Source organism: Triticum aestivum, chromosome 2A (assembly GCF_018294505.1).
Source record: "Triticum aestivum cultivar Chinese Spring chromosome 2A, IWGSC CS RefSeq v2.1, whole genome shotgun sequence".
NCBI lineage: Eukaryota > Viridiplantae > Streptophyta > Magnoliopsida > Poales > Poaceae > Triticum > Triticum aestivum.
The window spans coordinates 728,000,024-728,024,751 of NC_057797.1; positions in this window are offsets into that span (position 1 = coordinate 728,000,024).

Sequence of the window (24,728 nt, forward strand, 5' to 3'; positions counted from 1 at the left end):
CTGCAACTAACTCATTAGTTGCAATGCTTGCAAGGCTTAAGTGATGTGCATTACCGAGAGGGCCCAGAGATATTTGTCTGACAATCGGAGTGACAAATCCTAATCTTGAAATACGCCAACCCAACAAGTACCTTCAGAGACACCTGTAGAGCACCTTTATAATCACCCAGTTACATTGTGACGTTTGGTGGCACACAAAGTGTTCCTCCGGTAAACGGGAGTTGCATAATCTCATAGTCATAGGAACTTGTATAAGTCATGAAGAAAGCAATAGCAACAAACTAAACGATCAAGTGCTATGCTAACGGAATGGGTCAAGTCAATCACATCATTATCCTAATGATGTGATCCCGTTAATCAAATGACAACTCATGTCTATGGTTAGGAAACATAACCATCTTTGATCAACGAGCTAGTCAAGTAGAGGCATACTAGTGACACTCCGTTTGTCTATGTATTCACACATGTATTATGTTTCCGGTTAATACAATTCCAGCATGAATGATAAACATTTATCATGATATAAGGAAATAAATAATAACTTTATTATTGCCTCTAGGGCATATTTCCTTCACCTACACTATGGAGGTCGAGAAAGGACACAATATGTCACAGATTGAAGGAGATGGATGGGCTCGTTTCCTCGCCCGCATGGGTGTTACTGGAGATGAGTTGATCAGCTTCTCCTTCAGAGCAGAAAGACCCAAGCTGGCTGGCATTTATACCAACAAGGAGGAAGATGATGAGGACCCACTTGATGAAGATGATGAGGACCCACTTCATGAAGCCATCTATGCTCAAAGAATGAGGCCGAGTGAGGAGGAGGTGTGCAACCCATGGGACATAATTCCGCCACGTGATGACTTTGTCGGGGTGCCATTCGTGACCCGAGTGACAACTACCATGGTTGATCGGCATGATATGGTATGTTATACTAACTGTAGTAATTTGATGATATATATATATATATATATATATATATATATATATGCTTTATTGTTATACTTACAAATGCAAATTATCCGATGATATGCTTAGTGAATCCGATGATATGCTTATTGTAGAGTCCAATGATATATTGTGTGGAATCTAGTCGATGATATTCTTTAGTGTAGAGTCCGATGACATGCTTATTAGTGTAGAATCCAATGAACTATTAATAGTGTAGATAATCCATACTTATTAGTAGAATCCATGCTTAGTAGAAATGTGTAGTACTGTGTCTTTTGATAGTGTAGAAATCTATACTTAGCAGAAATATATTTGCAAGATTATGTGCGAGGCTACATATTAGTTGGTATGTTTTTCTTATTCAGAAATTGCCAAAGAGCCTATTTGTGAGTTTTGGTATCGAGCCTAATGAAGAAGGCTCAGCTGGAATACGCCTTACCGCAAGGGGCTCCGTCACCACCTGTACTTATGGTGTGGACACGGACGGTCGCACACACTTAAGCTCGGTTGGGTGGAAGAGATTCCTCATTGATAAGAATCTTCATGTTGTACACGCCATCCTAATTACTATTAGGAACACCCACCGCCCAGGATTGAGGATGATGATCGTCATCGATATCATCTAGAACTACATATATGTGTGTGTGGCTGTATAACTATATATACCTAGTAGCACTGCTATATATGTGTGGACGTAAGACTACCTAGTATTGCTTATCATATATGTGATACGTCCATTTTGCATCATGCTTTTATATCGATATTTATTGCATTATGGGCTGTTATTCCACATTGTGTCACAATACTTATGCCTATTCTCTCTTATTTTACAAGGTTTACATGAAGAGGGGGAATGCCGGCAGCTGGAATTCTGGACTGGAAAAGGAGCAAATATTAGAGACCTATTCTGCACATCTCCAAAAGTCCTGAAACTCCACGGGAGCACTTTTCAAAATATATATAAAATACTAAGCGCAAGAAGTACCAAAGGAGGGCCACACCCTTGCCACAAGGGTGGGGGCGCCCCCCCTACCTCGTGGGCCCCCTGGTGGCCCTCCGATGCCCATCTTCTGCTATATGAGGTATTTCATCTGAGAAAAAAAAATAAGAAGCAAGCTTTCGGGACGAGACTCCACTGCCACGAGGCAGAACCTTGGCGGAACCAATTTAGGGCTCTGGCAGAGCTGTTCTGCCGGGGACACTTCCCTCCGGGAGGGGGAAATCATCACCATTGTCATCACCAATGATCCTATCATCGGGAGGGGGTCAATCTCCATCAACATATTCACCAGCACCATCTCACCTCAAACCCTAGTTCATCTCTTGTATCCAATCTTTGTATCCAAACCTCAGATTGATACCTGTGGGTTGCTAGTAGTGTTGATTACTCCTTGTAGTTGATGCTAGTTGGTTTACTTGGTGGAAGATCATATGTTCAGATCCATTATGCATATTAATACCCCTCTGATTATGAACATGAATATGCTTTGTGAGTAGTTACGTTTGTTCCTGAGGACATGGGAGAAGTCTTGCTATTAGTAGTCATGTGAATTTGGTATTCGTTCGATATTTTGATGAGATGTATGTTGTCATCCCTCTAGTGGTGTCATGTGAACGTCGACTACATGACACTTCACCATTGTTTGTGCCTAGGGGGAGGCATTGGGAAGTAATAAGTAGATGATGGGTTGCTAGAGTGACAGAAGCTTAAACCCTAGTTTATGCGTTGCTTCATAAGGGGCTGATTTGGATCCATATGTTACATGCTATGGTTAGGTTTACTGTAATACTTCTGTTGTAGTTGCGGATACTTGCAATGGGGGTTAATCATAAGTGGGATGCTTGTCCAAGTAAGGACAGCACCCAAGCACCAGTCCACCCGCATATCAAATTATCAAAGTACCGAACGCAAATCATATGATCGTGATGAAACCTAGCTTGACGATAATTCCCATGTGTCCTCGGGAGCGCTTTCCTTCATATAAGACTTCGTCAAGGCTTGTCCTTTGCTAGAAAAAGGATTGGGCCATATTGCTGCACCTTATTTACTTTTATTACTTGCTACTCCTTACAAATTACCTTATCACAAAACTATCTGTTACCGATAATTTCAGTGCTTACAGAGAATACCTTACTGAAAACTGCTTATCATTTCCTTCTGCTCCTTGTTGGGTTCGACACTCTTACTTATCGAAAAGGCTATGATAGATCCCATACACTTGTGGGTCATCAAGACTCTTTTCTGGCGCCGTTGCCGGGGAGTGAAGCGCCTTTGGTAGGTGGAATTTGGTAAGGAAAATTTTATATAGTGTGCTGAAATTTACGGTCACTTGTTACTATGGAACATAATCCTTTGAGGGGCTTGTTCGGGATATCTTCACCCCGACCGGTAGAGCAAATAGTTGCTCCTCAACCTACTAAACCTACTGAAAATGTTTACTTTGAAATTCCTTCAGGTATGATAGAGAAACTGCTAGCTAATCCTTTTGCAGGAGATGAAACATTGCATCCAGACTTACACTTAATCTATGTGGATGAAGTTTGTGGATTATTTAAGCTTGCAGGTATGCCCGATGATGTTATCAAGAAGGTCTTCCCTTTATCTTTGAAGGGAGATGCATTGACATGGTATAGGCTATGTGATGATATGGGATCATGGGACTACAAACGGTTGAAATTGGAATTCCATCAGAAGTTTTATCCTATGCATCTTGTTCATCGTGATCGTAATTATATATATAATATTTGGCCTCGCGAAGGAGAAATCATTGATCAAGCTTGGAGGAGGCTTAAGTCAATGTTATATTCACGCCCCAATCAAGAGCTCTGAAGAGAAATGAATATTCAAAAAATTTATGCTCGGCTTTCTGACAACAATCGCTCCATGCTCGATACTTCTTGTACTGGTTCCTTTATGATGAAGACTATGGAATTCAAATGGAATTTATTGGAATGAATTAAATGCAACTCTGAAGATTGGGATCTTGACGAAGGTAAGGAGTCAGGTATAACACCTAAGTTTGATTGTGTTAAATATTTTATGGATACCGATGTTTTCCGTAAATTTAGCACTAAATATGGACTTGACTCTGCGATAGTAGCTTCTTTCTGTGAATATTTTGATACTCATGTTGATCTCCCCAAGGAGAAGTGGTTTAAATATAATTCTCCCATTGAAACAAAAGTAGTTGCACCTATTAAAGTTGATCATGTTGTTCCTACTGCTTATGTTGAGAAACCACCTTTCCCTGTTAGAATAAAGAATCATGCTAAAGCTTCAACTGTGGTCAACAAAAGTAATATTAAGACACCTAAATCCCCTGAGAAAATTAATTTCGAACCTAAAATTGCTATGGTTAAAGATCTCTTGGCCGATAATATTGATGGGCATGTTATTTACTTCTGTGATGAAGCTGCTAGAATTGCTAGACCTGATGCTAAAAATAAACACAGACCTATTGTAGGCATGCATGTTATTTCTGTTAAAATAGGAGATCATTGTTATCATGGCTTATTGTGACACCCCAAAATTTTAACCTTGTTTTATTAATTAAAATTTTGCCAGGAAATTTAAACTTTTATTTTCTGGATGTTCTTTTGGTTTCAGATCCTTTTTTTACCTTATTATTATGGAGTTTTTACCTCAAGTGGAAAAAAACTTTCCAAATATATTATTGGACTTGTTTGCCCTTTCAAGAAAAACATTTCTATTATCAGTGGAATTTATTTGCATAATTATTTTTTCTCTGAGCTTTATTCCCTATGGTGAATTTTTATTAATTTTGGAGCTATATTTGAACTACAACCATTTGATAAATTTATTTAAAATTCCAACCAAAATTTGGAGGTGTCATGTGATGTTTTTAAATCACTTTTATGCAAAAATATCTTCTGTTCATTGGAGATTTTGAGCTCTACAACAAGTTTTCAAATTTGGTCCAGTGGCAGTTTTGCACTACAACCTAATTAAATATTTCTTTAAAACTTTCACCAAAATTTTGGGATGTTCATAGGAGTATATTATTCAACTTTATGCAAAAACCCATTGATGTTCTTTGAAAGATTTGAGTTAATCAACCTCTTTTTCATTCTGGTCCAGCTTGGTGATTTGTACCGCATCCCTATTAAATTTTGCTCTAGTGACCATGAGCTTTCTCCTGCTTGTAGTACACCATACCAAACCCTTAAGCCCAGGAGGTTGGACTCATTGGAGCACTTTTGGTTCATGAAATTATGCCCTTTTCCTTCTGTCCAGAACTGGAGTTTTGCAAAACTTACACTAACAAGTTTGAGCTTTTGGCAAACTAACCTCACCACCCTCTGTATCATCTAAAGAGACCCCAATCTGGAAATTTGGGCCACCCCAAGAGTTGCCTAGATGCCATTGGCATTCTGGCAAACACCTTGAGTGCATGGACAGCTTTGACATGATTTTTGTCTTTGCACTGTGACCTTGCACCTCTGGACAAACTAACATGTCCACTAAGCTCCTAGCTAACCCTAACCCGGGCCTGCTAATCCCTAGCCTCGCCCTAATCCTCTAGCAAGCCTTGGCATCCTGTCGAGCATGTCTCGTGCGTGCTCTGGGCGCTCCCACAGCGCGCGTTTTGCACGTGCGGGCGCCCGAGCCGCCGCGTCACACGGCCGCCTCCCCGCGCCCGCTCTGGCCTCTCCCCACTCGCAGCCAGCACGCCCGCCCCCTCCCTCGCCGCAGAGCCGCCCCTGGCGCCCTACAGCACCGCTGTCAGGTCGGCCAACGCGGCTAGCGACCGGCCACAGTGGGCTCCTGCCCCGGACTGCGCCGCCTGAGCCACACGCGTGCGACAGCTGCCCTCTGGAGCAGTCCGAGCTTATCCACAAGCTCGTCTGCAAGCGCTCGTCACCGCCACGTCCCCTGCAGCAACAGAACGGCGGTTCTCCATCGAGCTTATCCACGGCAGCCGCGGAGCCGACCCTGGCTGCCTATAAAAGGACCCGTGAGCTCAACCGAGCCCTCAGGAAACCTCAGGCCACTCCTCCAGGGCCCCCCATGGCCAGCCATCGACGACGGGAAGCCTTCTCCCTCGTCTCCGGCCGATTCGGCCGCCGCCGCCTTCCGGCCCCATTCACCGCAACTAGAGCCCTCCCCGCCCATCCAGCGCCACCACCCGACTCCTCTTGGTCTTGCGAAGCTGCCCAGCCCCTCAAATGCGACCCAGAACCACCGTAGAGCAAAACCCCAAACCACCCGAAGCCTCCTTCGCCGCGGAGCTCGCCGCCGGCGACTCCTTCCACCCCCAACGACCCAACGACCACCGGGAGGACCGCCCCGGTCTGGCGAGTCCATCCCTGCCCTCGGATGCCCTCGAGGAGCCGTCGTTCGCCGGCGTCGATCGCCGGAGTCCCACCTCCGCTCGGGCAAAGGAAGAGGAGGGAGAGACGACTCGTCAAACCTGACCAGTGGGCCCCGTGGACCCACTGTCAGTGACCCACGCGCCCGTCCACGCTGGATAGTGAAAGCGTAAAGTCTCGAGTACGTGTCCCCTACCCCGAAAGCGTATTTTGCATCGAAGCGTTTTCCTTTTTCTGTTTTATTTTAAAAACAGAATTTGACTAAACTTTGACTCGCTATAACTTTTTAAATATAAATCCAAATGAGTTGATTCTTTTTCTGTTGTTTCCCAAATATTGTCTAGTTTATTTTCATATTTATTTCAAAATTTTCCAAACAACTTTTTTGTACTATTTTTAAAGTATGTGTTAATTCAAATTTATTTAAAATAGGATTTGTTGGAGAGAGAAGAAAACTTTCAAAAGTTTTGGAGAGCACCTCACCTCTCCACACCTTGAAGGCAAGCATTTTGGAACCCTGGCATAATATTATCGTGTGATGTTTGATACAGTTACAACACCGCTGTGACGCGGAGTATCAGTTATTTTCTTTGTGAGGATATGATCATACTCATGGGTGCATATTGGTGATCTCATACTATTGGAACTTGATATGTTTGCGATAGTAATCATTCTCACATGCCTTTTTTGCCTACCGGAAGGAAGCAGAGAAAGCCTCTGTCTTGGGTAGACACGAGCTTATCTCTGGTTCCCCATCGGGACGGTTGTGTCCGGTATGGCAAGATGAGGTATGATGAGTAGTGATACTGTCTGTTTGATTGAAACATATTTGTTATACTAATCATGCAGGAAATACTTAAGCCTCCTGAGTCAGCCGTAGATCGAGTCTTGTTCCAGTAACCCCCATACTTGTTTCGTGCTGCCACTTGTCCCTGCCGTAGGTAGGGTACGATTCAGTAAGTTGTCAACCCCTGTCTAGCACACACCGTACAAAGAGGCCATGGTGGAAGATACCAGCTGCATCCGGTAGGCATGCCACCTGGTCCGGGGGCATGGGTGTTTCCGGTTGGGACCGAGAGGGGGGCACCCCTTAGAGCGCGTGATAGAAATTGGATCCCATGCTACGCGAGGTTGTAGCCTCCCCACTTAGAGTTTTGCTTAACAGGTGTCATCGGTGATTCCAGACACGAGTAAAGTTAAGATGGTGTGTGCAAGTCAGGTGTGTTTTCGACTAAAAGACCATAGACGGAATTAGTTCCGATGGACTAAAGGAATCCGTTACTCGTGGGTAAAGAGTACACCCTCTGCAGAGATATTATACCTATTCGAATAGCCATGTCCATGGTTAAGGACTACAGTCTGGGATGGGTCAAGTGTCGGTCTTAGTGTCGGTCTTCGGAGGAAAAACTACTGAACCAGAACATTAGTTATGATCTGTGACATATGATTATTATTATTGTGGACTAATCATTTTTATTATTTGAAATTTATGAGTATCCCTGGGACGGTTCTACCTCCTGGATATTCACTGTGATTATTCCTATATAAGCCCTTTATGTGGTGTCGCTCAGACGCCCGACTGTGCCATGCTTGTCATTTCATTTGCTTATAAGCCCTTTATGCGGTGTCGCTCAGACGCCCGACTGTGGCATGTTTGTCATTTCATTTACTTATAATCCCTTTATGTGGTGTCGCTCAGACGCCCGACTGTGGCATGTTTGTCATTTCATCTACTTATAAGCCCTTTATGTGGTGTCGCTTAGACGCCCGACTGAGGCATACTTTATATTGTTATCCTTTCGAGGCGTCGCTTCAGACACCCGATCGGTGCATTCTATTTCTACTCGCTGATTGCATATTCATATATGACATGATTAACCTGCTTGCATGCATCATGAGCTTCATTTATGACTGACGAAGTAATCATAGAATATTTCAAAGCATGATTATCAATGGCTATATTATACCTGTGTTCTTAATGTTGCGAGTACATTCAAAGTACTCACTGGCTTGTCCCTGGCTATTGTCTTGGCCAGATTTCTTGCGTGGAGAGGAGCGTTGTGATGACAGCCCCGGAACCTACGCAATGATGATAGCAGCCTCGCGAAGATAGGAGTTATCCTGGTCAGCTGTTCCTGTGGGAAATGGAGTCCCATAGACGCTGATGATCCGCAAACCGCTTCCACCATCAACCACTAGAAACCAATTGTTGTACCCATAGGCCAGAATGCTCTTGTACTACATATTTTGTATTTTGCTTGGAGTTTCTGTAACAAGTTGGTGTCTCATCAGCTAACAGTAATCCTGGGGCTGGTGAGCACAAGGGCCGCTTTTGGGAAATTAATATCCCGAAAATCCGGTCTTGACACTTATGTGATATGGCTGCTAGTGCCAGTGCAATACCTATTTCCTTATACAAAGAAATTATGCATGATATTGCACCAGCTGAGATAGAAGATATCAATATTACCATTAAGCTTGCCAATAGAGATACTATTTCACCAGTTGGGATTGTTAGAGATGTTGAAGTCTTGTGTGGGAAGGTTAATTATCCTGCTGATTTTTTTGTTCGTGGTTCCCCACAAGATGGCTTTTGTCTCATTATATTTGGTAGACCCTTCTTGAATACTGTCAATGCTAAGATAGACTGCAATAAGGATATTGTTTCTGTTGGTTTAGGGGATATGTCTCATGAGTTTAATTTTGCTAAATTTTGTAGACAACCCCATGATAAATAATTGCCTAGTAAAGATGAAATTATTGGTCTTGCTTCTATTGCCGTGCCTCCTACTGATCCCTTAGAACAATATTTGCTAGACCATGAAAATGATATGTTCATGAATGAAAGAAGGGAATTAGATGAAGTATTCTTTAAACAGGGACCTATTTTGAAACACAACTTGCCTGTTGAAATCCTAGGGGATCCTCCTCCACCCAAGGGTGATCCCGTGTTTGAGCTTAAACCATTACCTGATACTCTTAAATATGCTTATTTTGATGAAAAGAAAATATATCCTGTTATTATTAGTGCTAACCTTTCAGAGAAGGAGGAAGAGAAATTATTGAAAACATTGAAGAAGCACCGTGCTGCTATTGGATATACTCTTGATGATCTTAAGGGCATTAGTCCCACTCTATGTCAACACAAAATAAATTTGGAGGAAGACGCCAAACCAGTTATTGATCACCAACAACGGCTGAATCCTAAGATGAAAGAAGTGGTAAGAAAGGAAATATTAAATCTCCTTGAGGCAGGTATAATTTATCCCGTTGCTGATAGTCAGTGGGTAAGTCTTGTCCATTGTGTCGCTAAGAAGGGAGGTACTACTATTGTTCCTAATGATAAAGATGAATTGATCCTGCAAAGAATTATTACAGGTTATAGGATGTTAATTGATTTCCGCAAATTAAATAAGGCTACTAAAAAGATCATTACCCTTTTCCTTTTATTGATCAAATGCTAGAAAGATTATCCAAGCATGTCTAGATGGTTACTTTGGTTTCTCTCAAATACATGCGTCAGCTGATGATCAATCAAAGACGACTTTTACTTTCCCTTTCGGTACTTTTGCTTATAGACGTATGCCTTTTGGTTTATGTAATGCACCTGCTACCTTTCAAAGATGCATGATGGCTATATTCTCTGACTTTTGTGAAAAGATTTGTGAGGTGTTCATGGATGATTTCTCTGTTTATGGATCCTCTTTTGATGATTGCTTGAGCAACCTTGATCAAGTTTTTCAGAGATGTGAAGAAACTAATCTTGCCTTGAATTGGGAAAAGTCCCACTTTATGGTTAATGAAGGTATTGTCTTGGGGCACAAAGTTTCTGAAAGAGGTATTGAGGTTGATAAAGCCAAGGTTGATGCTATTGAGAAGATGCCATGTCCCAAGGACATCAAAGGTATAAGAAGTTTCCTTGGTCATGCCGGATTTTATAGGAATTCTTAGCAGTTGTATTTGCTTGTGATAAGTTCAGACCTTATATTGTTGATTCTAAAAGTAACTATTCACACTGATCATGCTGCTATTAAATATCTTATGGAAAAGAAAGATGCTAAACCAAGACTTATTAGATGGGTTCTCTTGCTACAAGAATTTGATTTGCATATTATTGATAGAAAGGGAGCTGAGAACCCCGTTGAAGACAACTTGTCTAGGTTAGAAAATGTGCTTGATGACCCACTACCTATTGATGATAGCTTTCCTGATGAGCAATTAAATGTTATAAATGCTTCTCATACTGCTCCATGGTATGCTTACTATGCTAATTACATTGTTGCTAAGTTTATACCACCTAGTTTCACATACCAGCAAAAGAAAAGGTTCTTCTATGATTTGAGGCATTACTTTTGGGATGACCCACATCTTTATAAAGAAGGAGTAGATGGTGTTATTAGACGTTGTGTACCTAAGCATGAACAGGAACAGGTCCTAGGCAAGTGTTACTCATTAGGTTATGGAGGACACCTTGCTGGAGATAGAACTGCACATAAGGTATTGTAGTCTGGTTTTTATTGGCCTACTCTCTTCAAGGATGCCCGTAAGTTTGTCTTATCTTGTGATGAATGTCAAAGAATTGGTAATATTAGTAGACATCAAGAAATGCCTATGAATTATTCACTTGTTATTGAACCATTTGATGTTTGGGGCTTTGACTATATGGGACCTTTTCCTTCCTCTAATGGATATACACATATTCTAGTTGCTGTTGATTACGTGACTAAGTGGGTAGAAGGTATTCCAACTAGTAGTGCTGATCATAACACTTCAATTAAAATGCTTAAAGAAGTTATTTGTCCAAGATTTGGAGTCCCTAGATATTTAATGACTGATGGTGGTTCACATTTTATTCATGGTGCTTTTCGTAAAATGCTTGCTAAATATGATGTTAATCGTAGAATTGCATCTCCTTATCACCCACAGTCTAGTGGTCAAGTAGAATTAATTAACAGAGAGCTCAAATTAATTTTGCAAAAGACTGTTAAAAGATCTAGAAAGAATTGGTCCAAGAAACTTGATGATGCATTATGGGCTTATAGAACTGCATAAAAAATCCTATGGGTATGTCTCCGTATAAAATGGTTTATGGCAAAGCATGTCACTTACCTCTTGAGCTAGAACATAAGGCATATTGGGCCATTAAAGAGCTCAGTTATGATTTTAAACTTGCCGGTGAGAAGAGGTTATTTGACATTAGCTCACTGGATGAATGGAGAACCCAGGCTTATGAAAATGCCAAGCTGTTTAAAGAAAAAGTTAAAAGATGGCATGATAAAAGGATACAAAAGTGTGAGTTTAATGTAGGTGATTATGTATTCCTATACAACTCTCGTTTAAGATTTTTTGCAGACAAACTTCTCTCTAAATGGGAAGGTCCTTACGTTATCGAGGAGGTCTATCATTCCGGTGCCATAAAAATCAACAACTTCGAAGGCACAAATCTGAAGGTGGTGAACAGTCAAAGAATTAAAAATTATATCTTAGGTAATCCTATAAATATTGAAACTAATATTATTGAAACCGTAACCCCAGAGGAATACATAAGGGGCACTTTCTGGAATGTTTTAGACTCCGGAAAGGAATAGGTACGTGGTACGGTAAGTAAACCGACTCCAAAACAGTTCTAATGGAAATATTTCTTCGTTTTGGAATATTTAGAAAAATAGGAAAATAAGAAGCAGTCCGGGAAGGACACGGGGCTTCCACGGGGTGGGAGGCGCGCCCTACCCCCTGGGCGCGCCCCCTGCCTCGTGGGCACCTCGTGTGCTACCCGGACTCCATTTTCTTGCACGATAGTTCTTTTAATCGGTAAAAATCATTATATAATCTCCCGAAGATTTTGACCACCGTACCATGCAATTATCCCTTGTTCTTGTTTTGAGATGTTTCTGCCGCAGATTAGCGCAAGATGTCTTCTCAAGAGTCAGTCAGGGAGAGTCAGGTGTCTCATCCAACACCAGGTCTAGGGGCAAACAACGATGCCTATCACTTTCGGCCCTCAACGGAGGAAGAGATGGAAGCTGACTTGAAAAGGATAGATGCCGTGGAGGAGGACCAAGAAGTTACTTCTTGTTCCTGGGCAGGATTCACGATGGGGGAACTATAGAGCTCAGCTATTCCAAACTCAGTCATCCCTTCCAATGTTAGATTTCTTTCTTATGAAAATATGGAAAAGAGTGTTACTTGTTCTCCCGCAGCTATGCAACATCCTTGGGTGAAAGGAGCTTTAGCCATCATTGGCAAGCTCCGTAAGGAAATAATGACCCTCAAGCAGCAATTCAATAAGCTCGAGGAAGAGAATCGTATCCTGAGGGGCATCATCGCCAAGAATATCACATCACCACCCCCGAAGAAGGAGACATAATCACACGTGTATGGGCACTCCCCTTGGCAACTGCAAAGCTTGGGGGAGTGCCCCGGTATCGTATCACCATCACTTTTATCTTTACCGTTTTTCTTAGTTCGATCCTTTTGATAATATCTTGATCTAGTAGAATAAATTTTTAGTATGATTTAGTTGTGAGTTTTGCTTTATGATCCTTCTATGTAATCGAGTCTGTGAGCTGTATATAATAAATATTGGTGTTGAGTCAAGGGCTTGATTATTTTGCTATGATCTTGAGGGAATAAAATAAAAAGAGAAAGGATAAAAAGAAATAAAGAGTATGATGAATAAAAGTTGTTGAGAGTTGACAAACATAGTTTTGGTCATCGTTGCAATTAATAAGAAGTAATAAAGAAAGAGAGGTTCACATATAAATATACAATCTTGGAAATCTTTTATGATTGTGAGCACTCATTAAAGTATGATATGCTAAAGAGTTGACTTTGGACAAGGAAGAAAACGTAATGGGTTATGTTTTCTTTCATCTGAGATAAATTATATTGTCATGGATCATCCAACATGTTGAGCTTGCCTTTCCCTCTCATGCTAGCACTACAAAAAAATACACTTTCGTGATGATACGTGTTTGTCATAGTAGGTCGCTTTTTTTGTCATGCATGTACATCCATGACAAATTTATGACAGAATCAAGATAGTCATACCTGTGCTGTCGTAGAAGTGTTCCATGACATTACCAAAATTATCATCACGGAAGTGTCCACTTCCATGATGATAAATCGCGTGTCACAGAAGTGCTTTCGTCAAGGGTGACCGACACGTGGCATCCACCATAACGGAACGCCGTTAAGCTATCGGGTCGGGTTTTGGATCCGATAACTCGTTAACAGCCCCGACCAATGGGAAATTTCCATGTGTAAAATTCTTATTGGCCGGACGAAACACGTGTCAGCTTGTCAGTGGGTTAGATAGGCTCCTATGATATGTCGACACGTGGCACGGCCCAACAGTGGCCCATTTAGCTTACAAAGTCGGCCCGTTTGACTTGGTCAAAAGTTAACGGGCTGGCCCATGAAAAGCCTGTTAATGGTCTCTTCGCAAATAGCCCATTTTGCGGCCCGTTAACTCACGGCCCGTTAGGCCCTAAAGGAAATTGGCCCAACAACGTCATGTGGGCCGTTGAATATAATACCAGCCCATTTCACTTTCGGCCCATGTATGGCCCACAACGTCTTTTGGCCCATATGAGGCCTTCGTATCTTTCGGCCCATTACAGGCCCAAAGTGACTCTAGCCCATAATGAACAGTAATTTTCTTTATACCCGTTAATGGCTGGTGATTTACATGGGCCGTTTCTAGCCCGTGTTAGCTTTTGGCCTATTGACGGCCCATACGTTCTTGGGCTCCTTTTTGGCCCTCGATTACTTCCGGCCCGTTACTGGCCTGTTCCCCAAATGGGACAAATTCGGCCCATGGCAAGAGTTGGCCCGTTACTGGCCTGTTCCACTAATGGGCCAAATTTGGCCCATGGCAAGAGTCGGCCCGTTACTGGCCTGTTACCCTAATGGGCCAAATTCAGCCCATGGCAAGAGTTGACCCGTTTCTGGCCTGTTAACCCGTTGCGCCGTTTCCAGCCCGTCCTATATTCTGGCCCATTAATGACCCGTTATGCCTGTGATAGAATTAAGCCTTTGCTGTCCTACGGCCTATTAACGGCATGTTACCGTGTTGGGCCGATACCAATTACACCCGATTATGGCCCATGTAGAACCATTTATCCGACGGCCCGAGGCCCACCGATTATAGGCCCATTTATCGACGGCCCATAGGAGACCCATGGATCCTACGGCCCGTATATGGCCCATGCTAGTTGCGGCTACTAGCAAACCAGGGAAAAAGAAGACTAGGAAATAAATAAGGCCGAAACTAACGCTAGGCTATTAAGGCGATTGCACAGATTACATCCACTCGACATCAGAGATCGCCACCAGTGCAAATATAGGGAACACCCTACACTATACAAAAATGGATTGCATGTTAAGAATAAATTTTGTATTGCACCAAAACAAATTACAACTATATAACAAAAGGAAGGTTGGCATAAAACTTAACAGTCTAGCAGATAAATGCACCACCAGAAGTTCAAAAGCTCAGTTCATTTGACCTGACTGTTATGTTTTCATGTTGTATTGTCCTATGGAGCACCATAACCCTCGCCTTCATTTCCCCTAGGCTCCTGAACAACATAGCAAATGTCTAATAGTCTGGTTTCAAAACCATGCATATCTTGACGACATTGAGCAATGTTTCTCCTTGTTTCACAAAGGGTCTCTGTTAGGGAATGGACTTGTGTCTAGAGCGCAGATACAACATTGCTTTGAGCTTGCATATCTTGATCATGAGGCAGTTTGGACGATATTGCCTTACCAACCAACCCAGTATTACGCAGGAACGCGCTTTTGGCACTGCTAGTGGACAGGTACTGACCCACTGCAGCAAGAGCTGACATTGCGGTTATAGTTGCCTCGCCACCTTCAGAAGGTGGCGGTTCCACCATTTTTTCCATAGCTCGCTGAAAAGTTGAGGTTTTACATTAGTAGTACCAGAACAGAAGATATTAAGGAGGCAGCAAAACCAAACAAAATAGCTTTGGTCTATATACAGAACTTATTCTGGTGAACCCATGTAAAATATTAGTTGTATTTTATTGCAAAGTACATAAGAAAACCAGGTTCCAAACATATGACCATGTACCATCACTAATGTACTGTCTATTTCTTCACATTGTATTGAGGGCTAAGGATAAAGAGACGAAGTTTATAATACGGTAAGCATAGTATGACATCATTCATATCACAAAACAACAGAGAACAGATAAACAGGCAATTGTAACGTTGTGTGGGCAAGTCCAGCATGGAACTAGATTACGGGTGAAGAGTAAAGGAACATCACTCCTCTCTTTTAAACCTTGTAAGGTGCAATGATACGCTAAGACAATTGTCTATAAAATTGAAAAGAGTAATAAACATTGGCTGCAAACCATGCAGTTCAAGGCACAAGTCAGAATAAGTAGTAGTTAAAAGGCATGAGGATTAAGGACTTACAACAACGGCTTTGACTGGTGTAGTCATGCCCTTCTTCTTGCTGGTGTGACAGTCCTTGAAGATTTCCACAGCATTTGGTTCAGGTACTTTTTGGTCCTTGCGGGCTTTCCTCTGCATTTGGAACAAGTCAATATAGATCTAATAATATGGTACAGCGAAAAGAGTGAAACAACAGCTAATTACAAGAGCCTCGCAGTGTGCAATATAGCTACGAGATCCTGTCGTCTGTTAGAATTTCACTTTCGTACGGTTGGCCTTGTTCTTTGAACAGTTCACCTGCAAGAAGATAGATTTGTGTGGCACATGCGTAAATAGGACTTCAACATGTGATCTGATGACATATATATAATGTACCTAATACTTCGGATCGGACTAGTGTTTAACGAGGCCTCTCCAATCTTCATCAGATATATTTTCCACTGGAGATGTTTGGGCAAGTTCACTGTTAGCCTTGCCTTCAAAGTGAGTTTTCCTCAAGTTATATCAATATTGTCGCAGAGCAGACTTGAAAACATGGGTGCAAGCTTGTCTGGTTGCATCATCTTGGTTATCCAACTTGAACCTCATCTGTTGAAAATTATGGGAGTCTCATTATCAGCAACCTAGAAAGTAATGGATAGAGCAATACGATATTACTAGTTTCCATACATAACCATACTTACAGATAAATGGTCGAGGAAGATGTTGAACTGGGTTTCGTCTTTGTCATTCCTGTACTGAATCCATGTTGGGAGGATACGTACATGACACCTAACAGCAAGCGCTGCCTCTGATACTAACTTGGCTGACTCTGTAGCATCACGTGGCCTTTTTAAACCTGCCTCAAAACGGATCTCCATTCTTCCTCCTCTAGATTTAGTTAACCTATCGAGCATTATCCCTGATGTTTGTTTCCTCTTGCGCCTAGGTGCTAGTCCAACAACAAACATAGAAAGTGTTAGTGTACATCAAACTGTGAGACTACATATAAAGAAGCATGCAACTGTAACTTGACTCCAGCAACTACCTTCTTGCTGTTGAAGCTCACAAGGTTCATCTGATATTGCCAACTCGTCTTGTGTCAACAGTGCTTGGGAAGTAGTGTCGGGTGGCAAGGGAGCTTGGGAACGTGCTGCTAGCTCAGTTGACGCACGAGTACGTCGTGCAGCTGGTAGTACTGTGGTAGGTGTTGCAAGAACTAGGGCTGTCTCTGCTTGTTTGGTGGCAGCTATTTGTTTCTGTTTGTCTTTTTTTGCAACTCGTGTAGCATGGGATGCCGTGTTTGTAGAATTTTCTGCTGGACTTTGACCTTCTATTGCACCATCAGTACCAGCAGAATCTGCAGGATTCATCCGCTTCTCATTCCCTGCCATTCTGTGTTTCCTCCTCTTTCTCTGTGCCATGTTAAGTCAAGCCGACAAGAAAAACGAATAACAATTTAGTTCTTTAGAACAAATTGATGCATGATGCAGACGAACTGAACTTTGATGTTAGACAACCACATGATAGGAGGATGTAATATGTATGAAAAACAGGATGGAAGATATAACCAGAACTATGATGTGTAAACTAAGAAGAAGACATTTCACCAAATTAGAAGCAATGCAATGGAAGGTAGACACCATATGAAAGATGCTACAAATATCGCTCTGCCAAGTTAACAGTGTCTCATCATAAATGGCATTTAAACAAATGTGAAGCAGTACAAGAAATAAATCATATGCAAGATACAAACAACATCACACTACCATGTTAGAGGTCTCTCGTCATTAGTGCCATTGCATATTCACAGCATTGCATATTCACAGCTTATGATGTGTAAACTAAGGAGAAGGCATTTCAACAAATTAGAAGCAATGAAAGCTAGACACCATATGAAAGATGCAACGAATTTCACTCTACCAAGTTAAACCGTCTCGTCATAAGTGCCATTTCAACAAATTAGTAATACAAGCTAGAAAAGAATGTGAGATGTAACCTATGTCACACTCCAAAGTCAAACGTGTCTTATGATAAGTGATTGTTGCAGGTTACACGACAGTAGTAATTTGATGTAAGAACATGGTGTGATAGACAGATATTGTATGTTCTAGAAACAGGAACATGTGTCTTATTCAAGTATAATGTGTAAAGTAAGCAGATGGAATTCAACAAAATTAGAAGCAATACAAGCTAGACATCACACATAACATGCAACCACATATAACAGTGCCAAGTTAGAGGGAGCACCGGTGATGCTGCACTAGGGGAGACGTGCTCATCATAAACACAGCTTTGTTGAGTGTCTTAGAGATTTGTTGGAGGAGTTGCGATCTTTTCCAATCCAAATCATCATGGTTTCTGGCGGATTTTTGGTGGAAGGCCGCGAGATCCGTCTCGGCGCGCTCACGTTCATCGCCGACGACTCCGCTTGGCTTCAGGAGGCTCCGCTCAACGTCGACGCACTCCCTGTCCGCGGGGCAACGCACTTTCGCGCGTGCGTCCGCAGCGTCCTCTTGCGGCAACCGTCGACCCATAATCGGTCGGCCCCTGTGTTGTCCTCCCTCCCTGTTTCCCGCCGGCGCAAGCACTCTGGTCGGTCGAGACTTCAACGGTGGGTGAGACACGCGGTGGCACGCCAGTCGGCCGCCCCTCAAGTTGCGGCGATCGAGCCTGACGAATCCCTCTACGGCCTATTCGACTGGCTCCGCAGAGACCGCATCCGAGTGCGACAGCAGTGATCCGGCAGCGGAGGTTCTGATGGTCGATGGACCGCGTAGTCCTCCCGGGTTTCCCCGCACCGACGGAGGCGCAGGTGGAGGCGACCCATCGCATCCGCATGAGGAAAATCTCCCCGAGCCTCTCACGTCGCTGCAGAGAGAAGAACTTCGTCACCGGAACATGGATGCACTGCACACTCCTATCGTTGGAGAAACCCCCGAGGCTCGTGCCTTGGAGGACGCGCACCTGGCAAACTTGGCTGAGCGCACTCGACTGGAGAACCTCCAGCGAGCACTCAACGAGCGTGCGTGACAACGGGTTCCAGAATCCAATCGACGTCAGCTCTTTTCGCCCCCGCAGGTATATCGAACTCTGATTCAGAATTTAGCAGCTGCAGCCCGTATAGCAGAGTCGATTCAGCCTTCCCAATCAAAGGCTGGCAGAGGCTTGCTGCAGATTAGAGCGTTACTCTGGGCAGCAGGAGACCAGAATTCCACTGTTTCTCAGTCGTGGAACAGGATTCATAGCAGAACCATTGCTGCAGACATAGACCAGTCGGCTCATAGCCCAAGATCGCCCCCAAGGCGTGAGGGACATGGGGACCGGCGTGATCAGTACGGAAACCGTGAGCAGTATGATCACCGATTCGATCGTGACGATCGACGTCGAGTGCCCACCCCTCCCCCGAGGAGTGGATCGTATGTGCCTTGACAGCAGGATGACAGGCGCCCTCATAGTGTTGGGCGGAGGATTCCAGTCAACCCCAGGGAACCAGGCTTTGATGCAAGATCCATTCTCGTTGAAGGTTTGGTCGACGGGAACATCGCTCACCGAGAAGGTCACGACAGAGATGCACCTACCAGCAGCAGAGTACATGTTTCGGGGCCAGAGTGCTTTAGTAGAGTCATCAGGGCTGCTGTGATTCCTTCCAACTTCAGGTTGGCGACTGGAGTCAGTAAGTTCACTGGTGAGTCCAAGCCCGATACTTGGCTTGAAGACTACCGAGTGGCTGTCCAGATTGGCGGTGGCAATGATGAAGTGGCCATGAAGCACCTGCCTCTCATGTTGGAGGGATCGGCCAGAGCGTGGCTGAATCAGTTAGCACCCAACAGCATTTACACTTGGGAAGATCTCGCCCGAGTGTTTGTCACCACATTTGAAGGAACATGCAAGCGACCGGCAGGGCTGATGGAACTGCGGTCTTGCGTGCAGAAGCCGAATGAAACTTTGAGGGATTACATCCAAAGATGGATCACGTTACATCACATGGTAGAGAATGTGCCTGATCACCAAGCAGTCTGTGCCTTCAAAGAAGGCGTCAAGTACAGAGAACTGAATCTGAAATTCAGTCGAACCGGAGACATGTCTCTGAATCGGATGATGGAGATTGCCACCAACTACGCTAATGGTGAAGATGAGGATCGACTCCGGAGTGGCAAGCACTAGTCAGTCGCCCAAGAAACCGGAGGAGGAAATTCCAATCGGAAACAGAAGCGAAAAGCCGAGCCAGCTGCTCCTGGGGAAGCCTTGGCTGTAACTCAAGGAAAGTTTAAGGGGAAACCCAAAGGGCCTTGGAACCCCAAGAAAGTTAAAGACCAAGACGGAAATGATGTGTTGGATTTGCCATGTCACATCCACACCAAGAAAGATGAAGGGGGTAAGCTCATTTACCCGACACATACCACTCGACAGTGTCGGCTCTTGATCCAGCAGTTCCAGGGCAAACATAAGCTCATTTACCCGACACATACCACTCGACAGTGTCGGCTCTTGATCCAGCAGTTCCAGGGCAAACATCCCAAAGATAAGGAAAAGGATTCGGACAAAGTTGAGGACAAGGAAGACAGTGATGATGGATACCCCCAGGTCAATTCCACCTTGATGATTTTTGCTGATGTTGAAAGCAAAAGTCGACTGAAAGTTATCAACCGTGAGGTGAATATGGTTGCTCCGGCAACAACCAGTTATCTGAAATGGTCTCAGACTACCATCACATTCGACCAGTCCGATCACCCAACGCACATTGCCAGCCCTGGGAGGCAAGCTTTGATGGTCAACCCAGTTGTTGAAGGCACTCGACTGACCAAAGTCTTGATGGATGGTGGAAGTGGTTTGAACATACTGTATGCTGAGACGTTGAAAGGGATGGACATTCCGATGTCCAGACTCAGTACCAGCAACATGAGTTTCCATGGAGTCATTCCTGGGAAGAAGGCCGAGTCACTCGGCCAAACTGCTCTTGATGTGGTTTTCGGTGATTCCAAGAATTACCGCAAAGAAAAGTTGACGTTTGAAGTTGTGGATTTCTAGAGTGCTTATCACGCTATTTTGGGCAGGCCAGCTTACGCACGCTTCATGGCTCGACCATGTTATGTGTATCTCAAATTAAAGATGCCTGGTCCCAAAGGTGTGATCACTGTTACCGGCAATCGGAAGAAAGCAGAAGAGTGTTTTCAGAAAGGCTCAAAGATCGCTGATGCTCAGATGGCAGTGGTGGAGCTGCAGGAGTACCAGAAGACTGCAGACCCGAGTGATTTGTTGCAAGCCAAGAAGCCCGCTACAGAATCAGCTTTTCAGTCGTCTGGTGAACGAAGCCGGTTCACATTCACCCGACCGATCCCAGTGCTGCTTCGACTCATATCTCAACAACACTCGACTCCAAATAGGAAGAAGCGCTCATCCAGTTCCTCCGTGAGAACTGGGACATCTTCGCATGCAAGCCTTCTGACATGCCGGGTGTTCCCAGGGGGCTGGCTGATCACCGCCTACGAGTCGACTCAAAAGTGAAACCCGTCAAAGAACATCTCCGATGGTCCGCCGTCCAGAAGAGAAAGGCTATTGGTGAGGAGGTGGCTCGGCTCTTAGCAGCGGAGTTCATCCGAGAGATTTACCACTCCGAGTGGCTCTCCAACGTTGTCATGGTCCCTAAGAAGGACAAGTCACTTCGCATGTGCATTGACTTTAAACATATCAATCGGGCCTGCCCAAAAGATCATTTTCCTCTCCCCCGCATCGACCAGATAGTCGACTCGACTGCGAGCTGTGAGCCACTGTCTTTTTTAGACGCCTATTCCGGGTACCATTAGATCCGTCTGTATGGACCTGACGAGATCAAAACAACTTTCATCACTCCATTCGGGTGCTTCTGTTATGTTACCATGCCATTCGGCCTCAAGAATGCCGGAGCCACATTCATGAGGATGATTCAGAAGTGTCTGCTCACTCAAATCAGTCGGAATGTGGAAGCATACATGGACGGTATTGTGGTCAAGTCACGGAAGGGTTCCGACCTGTTGACTGACCTTGCTGAAACCTTTGCCAACCTCAGGAGGTATTGTATCAAGCTTAATCCATCAAAGTGCACATTCGGAGTTCCTGGCGGAAAGTTACTCGGTTTTCTCGTTTCCGAACAGGGAATCAACGTCAATCCAGAAAAAGTTGGTACTATACTCCGGATGAAACGTCCTGTGCAAGTGCACGACGTCCAGAAGCTTACCGGTTGCTTGGCCGCTTTAAGTCGATTCATCTCTCGTCTCGGTGAAAAGGCATTGCCTCTTTACCGGTTGATGAAGAAGTCAGACAAGTTCGAGTGGACTCCTGAAGCTGATGCAGCGTTTGGAGAGCTCAAAGCTCCGCTCTCCACCCAGCCAGTGCTTGCTGCCCCAATCAGCAAAGAGCCTTTGCTGCTTTACATCGCAGCCATGGGACAAGTCGTCAGTATGGTACTTACGGTCGAGCGGGAAGAAGAAGGAAAAGCCTTCAAAGCTCAACGCCCAGTATATTATGTTTCTAAAGTTTTGAACCCGTCGAAGCAAAGATATCCTCATTATCAGAAGCTTGTATATGGGATTTATATGACCACAAAGGAGGTTGATCACTACTTCTCTGATCATTCCATTACAGTCATCAACGACACTCCATTGTCAGAGATCCTGCACAACAGAGATGCAACTGGTCGAGTGGAAAAATGGGCGATTGAAGTCCTTCCTCTAGATATCAAGTTTGAGGCAAAGAAAGCTATCAAGTCCCAAGCAATAGCAGATTTCGTCGCCGAGTGGATTGAACAACAACTGCCGACTTAGGTTCACTCGGAGCATTGGACCATGTTCTTCGACGGTTCCAAAATGCTGAATGGTTCCGGTGCCGGGGTAGTATTGGTCTCCCCCCGAGGATATAAGCTCAGATATGTTCTTCAAATCCACTTTGATTCCTCCAATAACGAAGTAGAATATGAAGCACTTTTATATGGGTTGTGCATGGCCATTTCAGTCGCCGTCCATCGCCTCATGGTCTATGGCGACTCAGATTTGGTGGTTAATCAAGTGATGAAGGAGTGAAACGTCAGAAGTCCGGCCATGACTGGTTATTGCAATGCAGTGAGAAAGCTGGAGAAGAAATTCGAGGGATTAGAACTTCATCACATACCCCGACTGAAAAATCAAGCAGCTGATGATTTGGCAAAAATAGGTTCCAAAAGAGAAGCCATTCCCAGCAATGTGTTTTTGGAACACATCCACACACCATCAGTTCAGGAGGATACCTTCACTAAAGAAGCCCCGCAGCCAAAAAGTGCCACGGATCCGATTGAAGTTGAAGTTCCAGCTATGGTCGACCTGATCATGGAAGTTTTGGTCATCACTCCCGACTGGACGGTACCGTACATCGCGTACATCCTAAGGAAAGAACTCCTAGAGGACGAGGAAGAGGCTCGACAGATCGTCCGTCGATCCAAGGCCTTTATAGTCATAAAGGGACAGTTGTATAGAGAAAGCGCGATTGGAGTCAGTCAGAAGTGTATAACACCAGAAGAAGGTCAGATAATCCTTGATGATATCCACTCGGGGACCTGTGGTCATCATGCGTCCTCTCGAACCATTGTGGCTAAAGCACACCGAGCGAGATTCTACTGGCCAAGGGCGAATGAAATGGCGAAAGAGATAGTCGAAAAATGTGAAGGATGTCAGTTTTACTCCAATATGTCGCACAAACCCGCGTCAGCCCTAAAAACCATTCCACTCGTCTGGCCCTTCGCTGTTTGGGGACTGGACATGATTGGACCACTGAGAACGGGAGTAGCAGTCGACAAGTTCACCAAATGGATTGAAGCTAAGCCTATCAAGAAACTTGATGCTTGCACTGCTATCAGTTTCATCAGAGAGTTGATATTCAGATATGGAGTTCCGCACAGCATCATCACTGACAATGGGTCAAACTTCGATTCTGACAAATTCAGAGCCTTTTGCGCCTCTCAAGGCACACGAGTCGGCTACACTTCAGTCGCTCACCCCCAGTCGAATGGACAAGCGAAAAGAGCAAACGGCTTAATTCTCAAAGGACTGAAACCCCGACTGATGCGCGATCTCAAGCACGCAGCAAGTGCATGGGTCGACGAGCTTCCATCAGTTCTTTGGGGATTGAGGACAACCCCGAACCAATCGACTGGAAGAACCCCATTCTTTCTGGTCTATGGAGCCGAAGCAGTTTTGCTGAGTGACCTGCTCCACAACGCACCCCGAGTCGAGCTCTACTCTGAAGATGAAGCAGAACAAGCCCGGCAGGACGCAGTCGACCTCCTGGAAGAAGAAAGAGAAATGGCCAAGATCCGATCGACCATCTATCAGCAAGACTTGTGTCGATTCCATGCCAGAAATGTGAAGAGTCGAGCCTTCCAAGAAGGAGACTTGGTCCCCCGAGTGGATCAACAAAAACCACACAAACTCGCTCCTACTTGGGAAGGTCCCTTCATAGTCACCAGAGTCCTCCAAAATGGAGCGTACCACCTCTATAATGTCGATCGCCAGATTGATGAGCCACGAGCCTGGAATGCGGAGCTGCTCCGCCCCTTTTATACTTGAATTCTCACTCGGATGAGATGTAATAAGGAAGACTTCTGTAGTTTATTTATCAAAGACAAGAGCGTTATAATTTTCCCAGTGATTGTTATTGTTTTTGTTTGCGTGAGAAATCCCCCAGTGGGTGGCTTAGCTGCGAATCCGTTTCGCCTAAGTTTGTAAAAATAATTTCCTACTGAGTGGTGAGCCAGCCTCTCACTCGGAGGCTTAGCTCCGAACCCGTTTTGCCTAAGTGTTTGAAAATCCTACTGAGTGGTGAGCCAGCCTCCCACTCTGGGGCTTAGCTGCAGTCCGGTACTCACCTAAGTGTTTGAAAATCCTACCGAGTGATGAGCCAGCCTCCCACTCGGGGGTTTAGCTGCAGTCCAATACTTGCCTAAGTGTTTGAAAATCCTAGCGAGTGGTGAGCCAGCCTCCCAATCGGGGGCTTAGCTGCAGTCCAGTACTCGCCTAAGTTTGAAAAAT